Raw genomic sequence first — 19,212 nt, forward strand, 5'->3', positions numbered from 1 at the left:
AGTCCCACACTCTGCCCCTGCTTTATCCCTTGCTGCACGAGTCTGGTGGCCAAATCCTGCAGATTTCAATGGGAGTTAGGTGGCTCAGTACCTTGGATGATCTGTGCATCTGGGCCTGTTTCCCCATTGGCTCATGGGGAGAATAATCCTTCCTTTCTCTCCTGTACCACATTTTCTTTTTTATGTAGCCTGTAAACTCTTAAGGGCACGGTCACTCTCTCATTATGTGTTTTGTGCAGCTGCTAGCACCACAAGGCCCCAATCTCAGCTAAGGCCACTAGACACTACTATAATACAAATCAATAATAATGCCATTTCAGCAGTGGATGCACTGTGTGCTATCTGCTGTTCGTGAAAAGCACTATGACCCCCTTTAGGATGAAAGGTAAGATAGTCTTGTTGTTTTGTTTAAGGCTCCTATTTGCTGCCCTTAGACTCCATCTTGTAGTGGTATCCACACTTGCTCTCCACGTAGTGGACAAATAATTTGCATAATTTAATTAAATTGAAGTAATCTTCCCTGGAGCCTGCCTGCAAATGATGCTGTGTACATGGTCTTAAAGTAAATCAGTGCAAAATGATGAAAGAGCCTATTTCAGTTAAGCAAATTATGAGGAGGCGGGTGACGTCCTCAGTATAATAATTCCCTGTGAATTATTTATATGGAATCTGCAATTACACTGAGCAAAACAGTCTTGTGTGCATAAAGCACACTTAATTAGACAACCACCTGTTATGAATTCAGGCACAGCCAATGGTGGGATCCCTTATCAATTATCCTGCTGCTGTAGCAGTACGTTATCAATAGGCGGATGGAAAGGGGAAGATGGGGCAGGGATCATTGAGGGACACACCCCGTGGGTAAAATGGAGCATTAGAAAGGAGTGGCCCAACTTGTGTGGCCACTCAATTGAAACAGCCTCGATGGAGCTGTGTTATGAGACTGCAGGAAAGGAAAGGGAGGTGGGTCATGGTAGGACAGAGGTCTGGCTCTACAAGCCCAACACATTTCTCTGTCATGCAAAAAATAGTGGTGTCAGAGCTCTGACTGCAGAGCAGCTCTAGCCAGCTCTGACCTGCAACCCCCACTGCTACACCACTCCTGGGCTTCTCCTAGCTTACCTAACTGTGTCACACCATGTCGGACTTTTATGTGCTGCAGAAATGTCCTGTTTGAGCTCAGTGGAGAACTTTCACTCATTTCACACATACTCCCCCTCTTCAGGAAATGGAAAATCCTCTCCTTCCAGTTCATTAGCCCAAAGTGGGACTGACGTCCTTGGCACAAAGCAAAAGTTAGGTAGGTGAGTGAGTGGCCCATGGAGCATGTGCTTTTTCCCCATCAGATACTGGACCATTGTTGAATGTTTAATAGGAAAGAGATGAGGGTTTTTCTCCTTTAAAGATTTACCATGTACAAATGTATGAGAATATTAAAGGCAACAATTAACTTTATTGGAACCCTTATATTCTCCACCCTCATTAGAACTGCCAACACGGTCTGCTATGCAGGTAATGTAATAAAAAGGGTATTTAAAGGAGAGAGTTTTGCACTGAAATAAAATAGCTTTTTCAGCTGTTCTATCACACGCGAGGCATTAAGCAAGTGTCTGATTGCCCCAACCTGCAGAGGGGAGAGGGTCTGCACCCTTTCCTTTGGAAATGTTTTCTGGCAGAAACAGACCTTAATCAGCATGAGGATTACAAATATGCACTGCGCTCATAGAACCTCTCGTCTGCCTCGGAAAAGCTCAGAGCACTCGGCAGCCATTAATAAATGAATCCTCGCAACCCCCAGCATCTCTATTAAGCTCAACTTCACCGATGGGAGGGAAAGTGAAGTGTGAAGTATACACACCCAGCAACAACAGCAGCTCTTCCTGCAAGGTCAGAGAACTTAAGGGTTGGTATGAGCACCCAAGAAATACCTGAGACAGCTGGTCAGATAGACAGTAACAGGTGCTCACCCACACAGGCACCCTCTGCCTGTACACACATGCCACATAGACACACCATTCAGAATCCCACAGCAAGGGCTGTTTCTATAATTCACCACTGCTGCTGTTCATGGGTCATTTTGCTCATGCTGCCATTGTTGATCAAGTGCCAAACATGGCAGCCCTAAGCAGTTTGGGAGCTGTCCATGCCAGGCTGCTAACCTGCTCTGCCATATCTGTTTGGCGCATTTGCTCGGGCCCCACAGAGATTGCTGCCACTGCCTGGCCAATGGGAACTGGCTCTTCCTGCTCAGTCATTCCTGGGCCCCACCAGTAGAGGGTGCTGCTCGGAGGGTTGGCACCAACTCGCTGCCGCCGTACAGAGCTAGGGCACATGGATGGAGAGGGCTGGTGGCAGGAAAGTGAGAGCACAAGCCACATAGAGATGACGCAGCCTTGTGCGATGGCACCAGGACACAGTTAGTTGGGGACAGCAGAAGGAGCAATGGCATTATCAAAACAGAAAGCATCAAGAATGTGTTATTCCTGGAGATTGTGCACCCTAGCTGACTCCCCTCACCGCAGTGACTCTGAGTAGAGCATGTGTGTGTTGCGTGTGGGTGTGTATGTTTGCGTGCGGATGTAAACACAGACTGCTGCCAGCCATCTTCTTATAGCACATAAGTGGGGAAACAATTTGCATAACTTAATTAAAATTTTACAGTAATCTTCAACTAGTCAGGTTCTAACAAACAAACATAAAATCCTCTGCCTTAAACCCCGAAGGTTAATTAGCCTCTCATAGGTGTCTGCCACCTCAAGGAAAGCAAATTGCAGAAGAGCAACAGTTGATTTGCCTTGTTTTTTTGACTGGCTGAATAACGTAAATCAACAGCTAATTAAACAGGGCCATGAAAACCAAAGTAGGCCTAGAATCGAGCTTGGAACGGACACAATCTCCAGCCCCCAGTTGCCAGGCCACAGATTTGCTCCTGCTCTTTGTACTAATCACTGTTCCCTCAGGTCATGCTGTGAAACATGCCAGGTGCAGCCAGGCTAGAGAGCATCATAGGAATTGCCATCCTATATAAGACCATTGTCAATAATTCAGTGTCCTTTCACCAACACCACCAGCACCAGACGCATGAGTCAGAATCTCTATCCTTTCATGCTCCACTTCCATTTAACCACATTACATCCGTGCAGCAGGTGGGCGTGGGAAAGGAACAAGCACTTAAAGAGTCAAAAAAATAGGTTACATTTGGTGACACAAAAAAATCGTGCTTAAAATATCAGGGCTCATTTTCCTCCCACCGCCTCTCCTAAGTTTTGCTCTGAATCACAGCTTTAAATATGAATCTACAAGCACAAAGTGGAACTTGACTTCAACATTGTCAGTGGAGTTACCCCCTTGTAAAACTGGCGTAAATGAGAAGAGATTCAGGCCCGCTCCCTCATCCAAGGCCATGCAGAACACTATCCAGTGGGAGAAGCAAGTGTCACGGCCTAGCAGCTTAGGCACAGAAAGGGGATTTGAGAGGCTATGTGGGCTGGTTGGGAATGAACAGACTTGCTCTTGTAAGCCGTTTGTGAACAGTGGTTTTTCAGCCAGCGTTGGGCTTCTCAGCATAGCTGCACAGAGTGAAGGGGTGTTCAGGGACTCAGAACATGGACTCTTATCATCATAAAAAAGAATTGTTTAATTTGTGGCTTTAAATTTTAAATAACTCTGCCAGAGGAGAGCAGCTGGGCCGCTCTCAGCTCTCGACCTTGCACTCAGCCGCTCCAGTCAAATTCCATTTCAGTAAGAGATCCCAGTGGGGATTCAAATACCATTTAAATGAGCTCATTTCTCTCATTCCTCTGAATGTCTCTCTGCTGCAGAACACAGGGCAGGACAGCTCTGCCATGGTCCCTGTCTTTCCATACGGACAGTGCGTGATACTCTCAGTGCTGTTCTATTTTCTAGAGGTTTTTATACCATGCTCATCACTGTAATATCTCAGCACCTGTTGGGCGTAGGACTCCGCATAGAATCACCAAAATGGGCTAGAAGGGACCTCGAGAGGTCATTTAGTCCATGCCCCTGTGCTGAGACAGGAGCAAGAAAATCTAGACCATCCCTGGCATGTGTTTGTCTAGCCTGTTCTATAAGGAGCAATGTAAAAATGGAAGTTTTAGAGATGTAAACATTGGCACAAAAGTATCATTTTATACATTTGGGCTGAAATTTTCAAAGACTCTTACCAGATTTCAAGATAACCAACCCCCAAGCATTCAGACTCACATCAGATCCCCAAAACTTTGAGGTTTTTTTAGAAATAAAGTGATTTCCAGAACTTTTTTTTTTAATTTCCTGCCTGGTTTTAAGTGTTTAGTGTGCACATTTTCCAAAATGTCTTCACCATCTTAAGGCTGGAAACTTTTAAACGACACTTGTGCGGCTGAGATATGTGAATGCAGTGGACTCAACTTTCTCAGCGATTGACCCACAATTGCTGAACTCTCTTCCACCAGGGATTCAAGTGGCCATGAACCTTACTACCTCATCTCTTTTTTAGTATGATGTCTGATTTGTAAAACACTCAGATACGAAGGAGAAGAACAAGGTAGAACTATACAAAGAGATGCATTCTGTTTTCCCATTTCCTGAGTGATGCTAAAGCAGCTGTATTGCAGAATAGATTTGGGTAAATCTTGGTGGGCTAAATGGCAATTCTTCCAGCCTTTCTTACCTTTCATCTTAATTTGTGGAGTAAATGAGTGGCAGTGCCAGAAACTCAGAAAATGTAATACTTGCAATTGACTAGTTCCGCTCAGATCTCCAGTTGGACTCTAAGGCACCAGTGAATAGAATTTTATCTCCATTGTTGCTGTTGTTTCTTTCCTTCCCCTTGACTTTGTGTAAGGGGAAGTGCTCGGCACTCTGGCCCTGCAAGAGCTGAACTGGGCCAGGTGGGCCCAATCAACTAATTAGGCTGCAAAGAGGGGAGCTTTAGGCAGCTAATTAGAGAGAGGCTCACCTGTGCAGGAACAGGCCTGGTCTACAGGCAAGCGGCTGGGAAAGGCTGCAGGAATGCATGTAGCAGTTACTTCCTGGGAGGAGTGTTTGCAGTTACTTCTTGGGTGGAGGATTCTTGCAACTGGCACACCCAGAGAGAGAAGGGGAATGATAGCGTAGGAAGCAGTCTGGGAAAGGGGCAGAGAGAGGAAGCCCAGAACTGTGGCACTGAGGGTCCCTGGACTGGAGCCTGGAGCAGAGGGCAGGCCTGGGTTCCCCTACCAGCCACCAAGGAACTGAGGCAGTGGATGGGAGGACTGCCTAAGACTGCTGATGGACTGTACCCTGGAAGGGGGAACACTGCCTGGAGCGGAGTACCCCAGAGGAGGATTACGTCACAAAGGAGATGCTGAGGGTCCTGGTGTGAGCAAGGAGCTGCAGACCAGAGGGAGGGAATAACAGAGTGCAGAAGGGGTAATCCCCAGAGTGACCAAAAAGAGGCACCAGACAAGCGGTGAGTGGAGCACCCTGTGAGTTTGCCACTAGATCCCCTTGTACAAAGGATTGTTCCATCATATTTATTACACCTTGCAGGCTAAGGCTGTATCTGCACTATGGCCTATGTCACTGAAACTCATGTCACTCAGGGGTGTGAATATTCCACACACACACACCCCCAAGCACCATAAATTGCATCAACATAAGTGTTTGTGTGCACAGTGCTTTGTCGGCGGGAGAGCTTCTCCTGCATACACAGCTTATGCCGCTCGCAAAGGGGGTTTTCTTATGCTGACAGGAGAGCTCTCCCCCATGCACTGCAGTGGCACAGCTGTACTGGTACCAGTGCGCTGCTTCAGAGCTGTACATATAGACATGGCCTAAGAGAGATGAGTCCAGGGACCTGAAAGCAATGCTAGTAATGAATAACCACTCGGCTCCCATTGGGGGACAGTGATTAGGGAGTTAATATTCCACCACACGTAATGGAGCAATGGCCCAGGCTGGGTGAAAGGAAAGAAGAGGTGTTTTTCAGCATGATCCATTGAGGGCTGTCTGGAGAACCGGTAGCCATAGGTGTGGTCTCCCCGTCCCTCCTCGTGTTCTTATGTTCCTGCACTTAAAACTTGAGGGGCTTCTGTGCAGGGCCAGCTCCAGGTTTTCTGCCGCCCCAAACAGCCCCCCTCCAAAAAAAAAAATTGGCAGCACTTTGGCAGCAACTCAATCATGCTGCTCCATTCTTCAGTGGCGGTGGGTCCTTCACTCCTTCTCTTTCTCCTCGGCGGCAGCTCAAAGAGAGAGAGAGGGACTGAGGGACTCACCGCTGAAGACTCGGACGGGCCGCCCCGATACCGGATGGAGTGCCACCCCTTTGTATTGGCCGCCCCAAGCACCTGCTTCTTTCGCTGGTGCCTGGAGCGGCTCTGCTTCTGTGCCATTTCAAGAACTCCTTGTTCTCTGTTTGGTCTGGTGAGGCTATGAAGGGGGGAGTGGTGTTTCAGTGCCAGGACTTCATTTCCAAGGCAGTGGCAGAAATGCTGTGACCATCAATAGCCCTTGTATGGGAAGTGTGATGAATTCTGATGGCTCAGGCTATACTAGATTGTGAAGTCTTTGAGTCAGGAATGGTCTTTCCACTATATCTGTACGTGTTGCCTGGTGCCATGGGGTCCTGTGTCCATTTAGGGCTCCTGGATGCTACCATACTACAAATGAAAAGAAGAAAAATGCAGGCACAGAAGGATTGTCTTGCTGGAAAGTCCAGTGGTCCATCCAGTCTTGCCTCTTGTTACAGAGACCCTGTACCCACAGCACTGGCGCTCCTCCCAAGTTGTTGGGAGTCTGTAAGGCTCAGAGGGTCTGATCAGACACTGAGCTCAGATCTATGCAATTATCTGTGCTGAGCTTGGCTTTGCTGATGATTTGTTAGCTCCGCACATATCCTTACTAATTATAAATCTCAACCAAGATTTGCATTTTTATGAAATGCTTGTGCAGGAAATCTTTATTAAAAGAAACACCCGTACATATTAATTCAATCTAATCTTGGTCTTTTCACGTTCCATAGGTTTGTAGCTTTGCAAAAGCACTTTCTTAACGTCTATAACTCCCCAGTTTCCCTACCCAGCAATCCTCTGCATTAAGTGTTGCGTTTATCTGTGAAGATGGTATATCATCCTTTTATAATAGAATCTAATGAAGTCCGAGTCCTCCACTATACCAGCATCTTCAGCCTGGATGCTTACCTAGTCTGAATGCGATGGATCAAATTCATCCCTGAAGTAACCTCATTGCAAGAGGATGGACTTAATCTATAGCTTTGCAGGGAGAAAAATCAATGGTGTTACACCAGAGGTGAATTTGATCCAATGATTATTAGTTGTTTAGATTGCAGAGCTGGGTGTTTTGCAAAGGCGGAGAGTATCACAATCCCTGCCCCAAACAGCTGGCAGTGTACAGATGATAGAAAACCTATTTTTCCACCATGTTGCACTAGATTTATGCAGGTGCAGTTCCACTGACTCCAAGTGGGTTGCAGTGATACACAGCAGAGAAGAATCGGGCCCTAGAGAGTCTATTTTCTTTTCCTTTTCTTTGAAACATTTTTTTTGAGTCTGTTAATGATGCAGTGGAGGTGATCAGGAGAAGAGCCAGACAAGGGACAGGGATTTTATGCAAACCCATGGGGAAAAATCAATACAGCTAGTTTGTGAGGGGCTTGTGCAAACATCTGGTGATTAGATTTTGGGGAGTTCAGTTTCCTTTGCGGATCTGTCCATGTCAGTTAGGAGGGGTTTCCCTCAGACCTTTGGGGGGTGAGCTCTGTGGGCAGACATTGTCAGCAGGCTCTTTTATTCAGCGGGGTCAGAGTGTGAAGATATGAGCTGTCCAGGCAATCACACAAACCATGTTTCCAGTTTTGGTTTGAAGCCCTGGAGATTTACTGTGCATCACTGGTTTAATATTAATAAACCAAATTGAAACTCAGCTGAAACCAAGGACAAACTTGGGATCGACACCACTGAGCAGAACCATCAATCTGCCCAGGCTTACATGAGGCAGATTCATGGAAAGATGCAGGAACTGCTACACAATCAGCTTGAGAACTGGGTTTATGAAGAAACATGGAAGCTGTCATAGCATTTACACTATGCAACTAATCAAAGATCACTCCAGTTCCCTCTTATGCTTCCCTTGTATTGGCCGTGGAAGCTCCTCAAGGAAAGCTGAATGTGCAGAACAGATTGGGCTACTTGAAACCTTCTGTTCCAATGGCTGAAAGGCTCTCCTGGTTTGAACAAGTTTATTATTTAATGTGTGACAGTAGCACCTAGAGCCCCCAAACAAGATCAGGGCCTTATTGTCTACAAAGACAGGCCCTCCCCCATAAAAAAACTAAGCAGGCCTATTGTCCACATTGTACCAATGGGGAACTGAGGCACTGAGAGCTCAAATGACTTACCCCCGTATCACTCAGGGAATCCGAGAAAAAGGACGCAGTGTGGTCTAGTGGATGGGACACTGAATCAGATTCAGAAGACCTAGATACCACCTCTGGCTCAGCGACTGACCTACTGTGTAGGGTGACCAGACAGCAAATGTGAAAAATCGGGGCAAGGTAGGGAATAATAGGAGCCTATGTAAGAAAAAAAACAAACCCAAAATTGGGACTATCCCTATAAAATGGGGACAGCTGGTCACCCTACTGCTATGTAACCATGCGCAATTCCCCTCGCCTCATTGTGCACCCTCCCACCCCCCCGCACACTGTCTATCTAGATTGCAAGCTTTCTGGGGTGGAGACTGTCTCCAACTATGTGTCCACACAGCATCTAGCCCAATAGGTCACCAATCTCTGTTATTACTGTAATGGAAATAAACAGATTAATAATAATGAATGAGCAGAGCAGGAAACTGAACCCAGATATCCAGAGTTCCAGTTCAGGGCCTTAACCCTACTCCCAAAAAACATACTCTTTTAGCCTTGTGTTGAGGATGAGAATCAGACAAGTTAGATGGGACAGACTGGGGACCACCAGGCCCGTTTCTTAGCTTGAGACAAATATAGTCCCCTTGCAAAGGGGAGAGAGTTTCTTTCTCGACAGTGCTCAGAGAGAGTCACAGAAAATGTCTTTCTTCCCTTTAACAGGGACTCTTCTTTAATTGGGCTCTTCCTAGATGAGGCTCAAAGTCAATAACATAATCGGCAATTTGTGTCTCATTTGAAATGCCTTTGTCTGGAGTCGGGGAAAAAAGCTTAGCATTTCCTCCCTGAAATATGGCTGCCGGATGCAAGGGAATAGGGAACGCAAATAAGCAAAGCGAAGTTAAGCTTTCTGTATAGAGCTGGAGGCTTAGTGGTGCAGATTACAACAGCAGGTGATGAGAAACTTTAGCCTCCGCTGTGTAGGCAGTGAAAAATCCTGTTATGCTCCAAAAGCATTTTAGCAACAGCTCTGAGTTTCAGAAATGATTGATCTGAAATCTAAAGGGCTGACAATGACTGGAGACCAAAAGTTATTTAGCTCTAGGCCAGGAGCAGACTCAGTAGGGCCAAAGACCTGTTGGATTCCAGGAGCGAGCTTGAGTTTGGAGCCTGCTTTCTTTCTCTCCGTCACCTGGGGGAACTTCTAATCTGCCTTGGATCTTGGCAGATAAGTTGTTTGCAGCTGTATTACAGATCCCACCTAGCTCAGCATTAGGTTGATCACCAGTGTTGACAACAGATGCCTGTGAAGTTTCTGTTCTTTATCAACTAATAATTAACCAATTAGCTAATATTAAATTTCTTAGGCCATATCCTGTTGACTTAAATGGAGCTGTGCCGATTTTTAACTTTCTGAAGACCTTGGATGAAATCCTGGCCTGATTGAAGTAAATGGCAAAAGTCCCATTGAATTCAATGGAGCCAGAATTTGGCTTCTTGGTTTTAAGAGCTGATCTGGATGCAAAACAGGCACCAGTTTAACTGAAATCAAGTATTGGACCAATGTAGTGAAGCGAATGCAAGCCTATACGTAGGAACACTTAAATCATTTTGCAAGAGGATTAGGTGGATTTCGCTTCATTCGATGAATTACCAGTGTAGACATGGCCTTAGGAAAAAATACTCCAAAAGGGTTACTGACTCAAACAAAGTGTGTGTTGTAAAATAGCTGTAGATGGGGGAAGGACACAACTGTCCAACCCTGAGAACTTCAGCACCCAACTTGGTCTGTAATTTTGACAGACACCTGGGCCAACTGGTTTTGATGGAAAGAGTGACCAGAAAGCCCAGAATCTGGTAGCTGCTGAGCTCAGCACTGCATTAATCCCACACTCTCTTACTATGTGTTTGGACAGCACCTACTACCATCGGGCCCTGATCCTTATGGGGGGGCTCTGCACGCAATCAAAACATTACTTAATATAATATTAGGAAAGAATCTCTGGAGTCTGTGTCCACCTATTTCCCTCCTAGTGAGGAACTAACTCGTTCCAAGGCTCCAAACTTTCTTATCTACTCAGGAGCTGGGAACGTATCCTTTAGTCACATTGGCAGCTTGTGTCGTTTAGGGGAAAGTGCCACATTTGTTCTACTTTAATATCCTCTCGGGAGGCACCTTAAACACCTGTTGCTAGTTCAAGAGGGGGCAACAGTTGTGCAGCCATGAAGGGAATTTACTCTTTCTTGAAGAAAAACCAAACAGAAATGGAGAATCCCCTGGTTTGCTTTCTTAGCAGTCTCCACTAAGCACAGACCTAGCAATGTCATCAAACTCCGAGGCAGGCACCCTGTCTCTGAAGCTTGGCCACATCCGTTCTGCAGGGGTCAGTGGGGTGTCCTTTCTGCTGTAGTATCTTGGGGGCGGGGGGAGGGAGTGCATGGGAATATACTTTGGTTCTAGAGACCTGCAACATAATGCCAGGGGAGAGCCTATTGCCATGCAGCTGTCATTAATATAACATGGTGCAACCTGCTGCAAGTGCATGCTGCACTCTGATGGAGATAAAACTGAAGTGTGCAGCATAGTGCAAGGAGATGCTGCACGGTGATGCAGCTAATACTAATTTTCAGCAGCACAGTGCAGGGAAACAGAGCATCAGGATTCGGTTCAATATTGATGTGCAACACAACATGGCAAGGCAAGCTAGGTTAATGCACAGGGTTCAAGTATTTGTTTTAGGATGTTCATGGCTGTCAGTCACCCCACAATAGTAAGTGTGATATAAATGCTTAGCCAGATGAAAGATCCAGTGATACTTGGTACTGTACTTTTGGCAATTCAGCAGCAATGTAGACATACCTGAAATATTCAGAGGCACAAATAGGTGCAGCCAACCTGGACAGACAGTACCTGGGATGTTTGGGCAGTAAGCAGCTCAGGAGTGTCTCTTTAAAGACCCAAGCGTTGTCTCCAGTGGAAGGCTGAGTCTAACACCACAAGAGAGGAGTGTCTGTTCCTACTGCACTCTATGTTCAAACCTTTTCCTAATGCTAAAGATGGTAATTTCCCCCCTGTCTGAAGGAGACAGGAGAGAATGAGACTTCTTAAGGAGAAGGGTTCTGGATCCATTCTGTTTTACTCCCCTGGCATCACATTTAATTTTGGGTTTATCATCATTATTGAGGGCTTATTTTTATTAACTTTATGATAATGACGCTGGCGCTGTGTGGTCCCAGAGCCTTTGGCTTTGGCTGAAGGAGGAGTTGACATTTCCAGGCACCAGACTGTGCAGAGACTAGATGCAAGCGGACGAGCACTGTGGGAGTAGCTGCTCCCTCTAGCTCAGCTGAGTCAGGAGCCCAGTGTACATCCTCTTGTAGGGAGAAATAAGATGCTTCGTTAAATGTAGGGAAATTTCTAATAAGAATAAAAAGGAATTGACAGTGCAGAAGAAGGCCTTCCCGTAGGAGGTGAGAAAACAGAGATTGATCTGCTGGATATAATACACTGCTGGGGCCATATGAATACGTAGTGTGTCTCAAAACCTTCCCGCATCTTAAGAGTTTTCAGGTTTCAAAGTCAAGCGCTCAGAAGTTAGGAAATGTCAGAATTAAGGTGTTGCTGGTCCCTAGTTTGCCCCGCTTGTGTGTGTGCATCAATCCAATTTTTAATTACCTGATCTCACATGCCCGAGACAGAGAGGGAGGCCTTACACCAGTAACTGCTGGCCCCAGAGCTATACGTGCAGCTCAAAGGGGTCTGAAGACACAATAGCAATTCTTTGCACTGCCCCAATGCCCCCTCCAGCAGAGGCTTTGCAGCAGAAGTCCATAGCACTTTACGTAGCAGGATTGGCAGCAACAGTCACATCTAGTGTCTCTCTCAAGTGAATTTTGGTTGAATTTGTGCACTACGGACCTTTTGTTTAAGATTTTCATGTGTAATTCATTATTAGAGTTACCCCAAAAGGGGGGTCAATTCTCCACTTTTCAGGTACGGCCAGGGAGCTGTTCCCATCTCTGAGGACATGCATTAGAGCCTTGATAATTCACACATCACTGATCCACAAGCCCAGTAATATTCCCCAAAGACATCCATCCCTGCTCTCAGCCTCTTCTCAGCTCTGATTTCATAGTAGGGAGGGGACTGTGAGTTTTCAATTACTTACAAGCTCTTCCATAGAACGCTCACCAGTCTATGATACACAGTGTCATTATCACTTACAAGTCAACTGCTCTTGTCTAAGTTAATGAAAAATATTAGAGGAAGCAGCAATGTTGAGTTTTATCATTACACTTGCTCACCAGTTCACAAATGACTTGAGCCAGAAACCCATTAAAGACAATGGAAAGTGTCCCACTGACTTGGGTGGGCTTTGATTCAGGTCCCAATTTGCAATGGCTCTCCTAGCAGGTAGTGTGAATTCGCGGTGGTTCTATGCTTATTTATATTATATACTAGGAAGGGGCCAAAACATCTACTCTAACCCTTTTGTAGCACATGTGACGAGAGTTGGATCTGAATTCCCAGAGCAAAATCCATCCGAACAGAGTTTATTCCATGCTGGATTAACAATCAGAAAAGGCCTACGTGGGAACTTGTTCTCACAGAATTTGAGGCTAAGGTGGTGGAGGTTTCATGAGAAGAGCTGGCCTTCTGAGATTTCCACAAGTCAGGATGGTGGAGACGTGTGTTTGGCTGTGAGAGAGTGCTGGAGTTCGGTGTTGATAAGTGCAAGAGAGAAATTGAGTTGAGATTTTTGCTTTCAACTTGAATCCTAAACTGGATCTGAGCATTGGAGCCCAGAGGTGCTAATTAGAGCTGGTTGGGAGTGTTTTGCCAAAACCTTTTATTGTAAAATATCGATCCTAGAAAAAGTTCTCATTTTGCTGGAAAGGGTCAGTTTTGACAAATATTTGACTCAAAAAAAAAAAAAAGTTGAAAATGTTTTAAATTGTTGAAACAAAATGTTTTAACATAATCAAAACAAAAAAATTCTGATTTTCCAGTTCAAAGTTATTTTTTCTAAAATTAAGCTAAGTTAGCAAACAAAAATGTTAAAGAATAAAGAACAGTTGAAATGAAATGAGTTGATTGACCCAAACCAATTTTTTTTTCAGATTTTTGAGATTTTGACTTTTTGTCCTGATCAAAAATTTTCTCACTTTCAATATTAAAAAATTTTTCATGGGATGGGAAAACCATTTCCCACCCAGCTCTGAAGCTAATGCCTCCTGTTGAGTCAAGCCCTGGGAGAGCGTGAAGAGGATTCTCTTGTACAGAAGACACTTAGTGTCTGAGGGCTGGTCCACACTAGAAAGTGAGCTCGACCTAGCTACATCACCATGAGGTGTGAAAAATTCCCACCCCCCGAGAGACTGAGTCCAGTGTAGACAGTGCTAGGTTGATGGAAAAATTATTTTGTTGACCTAGGTACAGCCTCTCAAAGCCACTATAGCGGTGGAAGAACATGCGAACACATGCACCAAGTCCCCACACAGCTGAAGGGCTGAGGATGGAGAGGAATTATTCTGAAACAAAACATAAAAGACTCTGGCAAAAACATCTCTCTCCTCCTCTTGAGCTGCCCTTTGAAATGGATTTCCCTCGTGGTGGCATTTCTCATTTTGACTGTTTGTCTCCCAGGAGTGTCCGGAATTAATATTCTGTGTTTCTGGTGCCTGCTGCTGTCTGGCTACCTTTTAATTGAGGGGTGCATCTGACAAAGCCTTGAATCACTGCTGATAGAGTGAACAACGGAACTTGAAACATCAGTATCTCATCCTGGGAGCTGGCAGCTTGTTTCATTGCAGGTGTCTAGGGCAGAGGGGGAGAAACGGGTGAGTTATGCATTCAGCTACTGGCATCCAGATTCAGTTTGAGTGTCCCCCCTCCCATTCCCCCCATCCGTCCCTTCCCGGCAGAGCCTGATCCTTCCATCTTGTGCCAGGCCTGGCAGAGGTTCCCTTGTAGATCACAGAGGATGCTGAACATGTCGGATGAGCCACCTGTGTTATTTTAAGTGAATTTTGTGCTGGTAAAAGGTGCCAGGATAACAACCCAGGGTATTGGTGTCTTGTATCCATAGAACAGGTACCACATTGGGGGATGAACCTTGTCAGCTTTCCCTCTGCTACCTGCTGGTGGTCCAGCTGCTCACTTGGAAGCATCTCCTCTACTAATTCATTCTCAGTGCTCCACTGAATTCTTGGCCACCCTGCTGAGAACAGCCAACAAGGCTGCCAGCCGTGTGGACAGGGTTGTTATTGTGATGTGGACACTTGGAATGAGGCTTGCTAAACTCATGTCACTTGGGCCACCAAATATCCATCCCTGTGTTGTATTGGAAAGAGAGAGTTCAAGCACTAATATTTTCCTATTGTCCCTCAGTCTGGAGGAGGCCAAACAGGCCTAGAAGGGAGAAGCAGGCCAGGGCTGGTTGTTTTGGGAGGAAGGTGGAAGAGGACAAAGAAGCCCAGCCAAGCAAAGCAGCGCCAGGACTCAGTTGCAATCGATACAAAGAGGATTCCTCTGCAAGGCTGTTGGACACAGACAAACCCTGCAGTTTTGTCCGGCTCTGGAGCTCCCAGACTGACTAATATAGCCTACGCTGTCCAGTGTCACCACACAGGGTCTCTAAGTGCTGGCGTACAATGAGCAGCCAGGAAACATTCTGCTGCCTACCTGGCCTAAGGATTCAGATAAACTTTTTTGAGGGGGAGCAGGGGGAGAGCTAAACGTTTGCAGGCTTAGCCATAGTGCACCTCTGCTCCCTGTGAGGTTTGTCCTTCACTAGAAATTAGTGACAATGTTCCAAAGCTTTTCCTCCATCTTCCCTGGCTTTAGTTGAAATGCAACACTGCTCCAGCAAACTGCTGGTAATCTTGTCAGTATTACGTAGTGGAGCTGTGCCTATCCTGCCCATCTGATGCACTCTCCAACAGAGGCAGAATGGTGGCTTCCTCGTGGAAGGGGAGGAGGAGGGAATTGAGGTTGAGTTGGAGATGTAAGCTCCTGTGGCTCACTTTCAATAAGCATCAGCTAATTCCAGCAAAAACAAACCTGCACTGAGACCAGATATTCCCTGGACTGCATCCCCACTTTAAAGTGCTTTGGAATTCTAAATGTGCCTCTGAGAACATAGACTCCTTTCAGAGCCTCTCGCTTGCTTTGCTTTGCTGTTTCCTAGTAAGCAAATGAGGTCTGAAGTTTGAAACAATGTTTTCTTATCAATACTCAAGCCAATACTAATAAGGGCTCTGCATACTGATCAGACTCCTGGCACTTCCAGCCCTGTTCTCATTGTCATGGGGCTGCGAGGACCTTGGCAGCTCAGAAGGGGCAAGGTTAGGCATATCAGGGTAGGCTTTGACTGGATACCCAGGGGGGTTTTCTGCAGCCAGGCTGGGGGAGTGTGAAGCAGGGAGGTGAGGGGATTTCCTGTGGGTACAAAAAGGGGTGGCTTTCCTTCTCTGAAACATCCTGACGCAAAGGAGACCAGCCTGGCTGTCCATGGGATGTGATCCAAGATTTGTACCCCAGCAATCGGAGCTGTCCGTTCTCCTCCTGTCCGCCAAACTGGTATTGTTAAGCATTGGAAATCCATCTTCCAGTGCCAGTATTGCCAATCCCACACATATAAAAGTCAGGAGATTGGCTTAAAAACATGTTTGTTTTGTTTGTTTGTTTGTTTGTTTTAATAATACAATGTGGGTTTTTTATTTGCCTTTTGGTTCCTGAGCTTTTGTGTTTAAGAGCTTTTTCTCCGCAACCAGAAGGGCTAGAAACTTGCTTTTTACTTTAAATGGCAGCTGAAATTCTGACATGATAGCATGATGCCTGGAGCTGGGCTTTAACAAAAGCCCCAGATTTTGTGAGACTTGTGATAATCACAAGAGTTGGCAATGCTGACTAATTATTTCATGCCACCTACAGCCTTTCCCCAGTAGATCTTGCTTGCCAAAGAGATGCCGCTACTCAACTGGCTTGAGCATGGGCTGTGAGTCCAGACACAGGTTCTAAGCTCAGCTGTGCCAGTGACCTGATGTGTGACCTTGAGCAAATCACTTCCCCTCTTTGGGCTCCAATTAGGGTTGACCAAGGTGCCCATCTTAGTAAAGTGCTTTGAGATTTACTGCTGAGAAAGCAGTGCCAAAGCAGAGCCTGCTCTTCGACCTTACAGCTAGTCCCCGTCCCCACAGTTGTTGGCGCAAGCTGTGATGGTGCAAATGTCACCTTCCTTTCACTGTGTACGGCACAATGAACATGGTGGCTTTTGGTCCCTCTGCAATGGCTGGCACCTGTAATGAGGCTCATGAATCTGGAGCTGCCTCTGTGCTAAAGTCCCAGTCCATTGGGTTAAGAGGTGTCGGGTTTGTTCTCTGTACAAGTGTCATTACATTTGCCTGCACTCGTGGCTTGCAGCTGTGCAAATGCACCGGTTACTGAAAAACAGGGGGCTTTGGGCCATTGGCCTTCTTTGGTTAGGATCACAGTGTATTCTCTCAGGCAAACTGACTCATCTTCCCTTTTCTCCCAGGCCAGGGGACTTGACAGATTCTGTTAATTAAAAGGAGAGAGAACCCTCTCCTCACCCCTTCCCCCAACCACAGCCAGCTCCCAGTAAAACAAGCAGTCTGCTACAGCATGGGAATCCCCTTCAGACAGATCTCCTTCTCCCACAACACCCTCCTTCTCCCTCTCTCCTTTGCATGCCACACAGAGGTAGACACTGATAATTAATAAATCTTGCAGAGGGGAATAGAATAGCTTGTCAAACGTTAAAGCATCAGCGGCACTGGTCGAATTGATCACGGTGGGAGCTGAACAGCCAGTGCTAATTAACATATTGTTCTCCAGACGCTGCTCTCCTGCAGCATGGGGGACAAGGCTCACAAACCTGAGTGTTCAGGTTCTGAGGGTACGTCTACACTGCACAATTATTTCGAATTAGCTTAAACCGATATTACAAAACAGATCTAATAAAATCGGTTTAGCGCGTCCACAGTGGGATCACGAAATCGAGTGTTGCGTCCATGGTCCAAAGCTACCATCGATTTCAGGACGCGGTGCACGGGAGCTTTCCTCAAGCGATCCCATAGTTCCACTTCCGGGTTGAGAGCCACAAGTGCCTGATGGGCAAGAAACATTGCCCCGGGTCGTGCTGGGTAACAGCCTCACCCCTCCTTCTTGTGAAGGCAAGCAGACAACCCTTTGGCGCCTTTATTCCTGGAGGCAGACAAACCCATAGCACAGCAATTCATGGACCCTGAGATCACAAACGTATCCTGACCGTTGTCAACACCTTCGCGTACTCTCTTGCCAGCAGCATTCAGACACAGAAGGTGACATTACATACCAAGGAAATTATTTATTTACTTTTCTTTCACGTTGCTGGGGGGGTAAGAGACTACGATGCTGTTCCGTGAACCACGCAGACACTGTGTTATTAAGCTACAGACATGGCGCTCAGCCAAGAAGGCAAATAGTTTTCAGAGACTGCTGCTGGACGACTGTAGCTGTAGTCCTCAGTACCCCCTTCCCTCCTCCATGAGCACCCATTTGAGTCTCTGGCTTCCCGTACGGTTTGTCACGCACCGCTTGTGTATCCTGGAGTTTATTTGTTCAAACGCTTTGGCCATTTCCGTTCTTTACGGAGCTCTGATAAAAACAATTTGTCTCACCATTACAGCGATCAAGATCTAGTATCTCCCGTAAGTCAATGCAGGAGTACTTTTGCATTTGAACTGCCATCGCCACCCGTGTTGATCAGAGCTGGACACGTGAAAGCAGGGACACTGTCATTCTAAAGGTCTCGGGGCTTTTCTGTTTACGGCACTCCGCATCCGAGTTCGGATTTGCGACCAGAGGCAGTCAGTGGTGCACTGTGGGATACCTCTAGGGAGGCCAATAATGTCTGATTTCGTCCACACGAACCCTAATCTGAGTTATCACTTTCGAATTAGCGTACTCCTCTCATCTGGGAGAGTTCTTGAAATCGATTTAAGGAGCGTTTAACTCGATATTAATGACGACGTCGTGTGAACGGGTACAGCGTTAAATCGGTATATCGGCCATTAAACCGATTTAAAGTCGCAGTGTAGACCTGGCCTGAGCTATAACTTTGTAAGCCCGCTACAGTGGCCAAGCTACCTTGGCCTCTGGGCTGTGACAGGAGAGAGACCCTTGGGCGGTGTAGTCTCAGAGTTCAGCTGGAGGGCAGCACTTTCTCATGCTAGATGCAATTTGAGGGAGAAAGTAAATGAAGTTGTGATGGGCTTGAAATGGTCCCAGAAAATGGCCAGGCCCATCCTTGCCCCAGGAAAGAACTTCATATTCTGAGACAACTTGTGCCACTCCAGTCACACGGCTATTGCTTCCTGTGGGGGAGTGAGGGATGAGGGTGTGAAGCGTGACTGAATATGGAGTTGAAATGGTTTGAATTTACTGTAGGACCATCTCAGCCTACTGAGAGATTGGCCTTGGATGGCCAACAGGGAAACAAACACTGGCATTGCTCGGCTCAGCCCCAAAATGGCTAACTCTGAGCACAGAAACCCAGGAGATAGATTCCTGCCCAAAAACGGAGAAGAACCCTATCTCCATTCCCAATGCCTTAGTGTATTACAGCACCATTGCTAGCAAACTCCTGGCTTTAAAAGAGAAGTGCATTTCCAGGGAAATACCCTGCCAGTCAGCTTTACCAATACAGGGTTTACAGTTTTCCAGTCCTACTCAGTGATGTCACATCACCTCAGTTGTGATATGTTTGGCACTGTGACCTCCAGCCGAGGATCTCAGAACACTTCTTAATGCATTATATTATTATTCTCATCATTTGCATTACCAT

This window comes from Chelonoidis abingdonii, chromosome 18, assembly GCF_003597395.2.
Source record: "Chelonoidis abingdonii isolate Lonesome George chromosome 18, CheloAbing_2.0, whole genome shotgun sequence".
Taxonomy (NCBI): domain Eukaryota; kingdom Metazoa; phylum Chordata; order Testudines; family Testudinidae; genus Chelonoidis; species Chelonoidis abingdonii.